The following is a 2,500-nucleotide window of genomic DNA, read 5'->3' as shown; positions in this document are numbered from 1 at the left end:
TTATTATCATTATTATCATTATTATTATTATTATTATTATTATTATCATTATTATTATTTTTATTGCTATTATTGTTATTATTATTATTATTATTATTGTTATTACTATTACTACTATCAGTTTTAATCACAGCCTTTCATGGTCGTGTATGGCCAGTTGTTTTTTCTTTAACATCAAGCAACGACCCGTTGCCTTAGATGTAAAGAACGTGACGCAAAATTCTTGCGGTTCCTAACAGGCAAGCTTTTTGTAAGAGATCAAAGTGCAGATCTTAGCTGATTGGTGTAAGCCATTAATGAAATCTTGTAGAGATAGTGCCAAAAGCCCCGATAGCAATGGGAACCATCTTTATTTCTCTACAATTCCATATTCTCTTTAGTTCCCATTTAAGTTCGTCAAAGCGGTCAATCTTTTCTCTTTTTCCTTGGGGACCCTCTGGTCGAATGGGCAGGTGACATCGACAATGAGGCATCCGTTTATCCTTGTTGAAGGCGATGATATTATTATTATTATCATCATTGTAATTACTATTATTGTTATCATTACTGTTGTTATTATTCTCATTATTATCACCATCATTATTATCTTGATTATGATTACATTAATTATCATTATTGTTGCTATTATTATCACATTATACTGACTACTATGATTATCATTATTATTATCATGGTTATTAATGTTTATCATTAATCTTTGATATAATTGTTACTATGATTACGATTATGACTTCTATTATCATTATTTTCGTTATTGATATTACTATCATTATTATTACTGTTATCATTCTCATTCTCATCCTTACTCCTATCATTATTATTATTGTCATTATCAATGTCATTGTTACTCTAATAATAATGATAATAATAATGATAATGATAATAATTATAATAATAATAAAAAAATAATAATGATAATAACTGTGATAATAATAATAATTATTATTATCATGAGCATCATTACCATTATCATCATTATTATTTTGAGTACCAACTTTTTTACTGCAGAATATTCAGTGTCATCGTGCCTTTTATGATTATCAATAACCATAATACTGTTACTGTTATAATGTTTGTCATGGTATTTAACTTTACTCTTCTTGCTTTGGCTATGGTTATTGATACTATTCTATTTCTCGGTAATTTTATCAATTTCAAAATCTTTATTATAAGTTTCTCAGGATTGTTGAGAATCTGTATATTTGTTTGTTTATTAAGATGTGTTTCTATAAATTCATACAGGTGGCTAGATATACAGTTATTACTTTGTATGTTTATTACACTGTGATAAAGATAGACATCTAACAGTCATAATGTGTGTGTGTGTGTGTGTGTGTGTGTGTGTGTGTGTGTGTGTCTGCGTCTGCATACATGCATGTAAATACACATATATATCATAGTCAAAATGGAATCCAATTCGAGGGCAAAAAAAAAACAAACTTACACGAAGTCTTTTATTCAATTAATCTCGCACAGCCTCAGCTGATAGAGAGAGGCTGGACCTCCACTGTACAATGGCGCATCTCAGACCTACGTCTTACCGAATCATGTATTTCATACATATTAACGTCTCGATTTATTCCATGCAACTGGTATTCATTGCAGTGGATGTATTCCATACGCATCTTTCAAGAAAAAAAAAAAGAAGAGAAAAATAGCTGACATCATGAGGTTTCTTTTGTCGTAGCAAAGAGTATATACGATTCACATGCGCATATAGTCTTTGGTTGTATTCCAAGATCTTGTATTCCACACAAACCCGGCCCTAGATGGATACATTCACACGAGCCAAAGCGGTGATAATAATCCACTTCAAACACCCTCTTGAAGAAAAGGGTGCTCTTTCACACAACAGAGGAGGCTTGATGTTCCTGTCTTTGAACAATTCCTTCAGACTTTTGTTCCAACGAATGATAACAGACTTTTTGCCTGTTTTCTTAACATCAAATGTTATGACATTTGTGTCACTGAATACGGCATAGAAATATCTACAAGGCAATATACTAGAAGAAAAAGGATCATTTGTAAATCTAGTAAAAAGAATTAGAGAACACTGGCTTTTCTTTCAAACACCGTCAATTCCACTATATATATATATATATATATATATATATATATATATATATATATGTATGTGTACATGTATGTATGTATATATATGTATATCTATACATATATATGTATATATGTATATGTATATATAAATATAAATATATATATGCATATACATATGTATATATATGTAAATATATATACATGCATATATACATGTATGTGTGTATATATATATATATATATATATATATATATCTACATACATATATATACACATACATGCGTATATATGTGTGTATATATATATATATATATATATATACACACACACACACACAATTTATGTGTCATTTGCTTCAACTATTTGAAAGGGGTGCAAGTACATTTATAAAAAGTTTCCAAACGAAATTGATAAGTGTCTACGTTTGAGGCTAATACATGGAGA

The sequence above is a fragment of the Penaeus chinensis genome, chromosome 19 (genome assembly GCF_019202785.1).
Source record: "Penaeus chinensis breed Huanghai No. 1 chromosome 19, ASM1920278v2, whole genome shotgun sequence".
Lineage (NCBI taxonomy): Eukaryota > Metazoa > Arthropoda > Malacostraca > Decapoda > Penaeidae > Penaeus > Penaeus chinensis.
Note: the sequence above shows the minus strand (reverse complement) of the source record.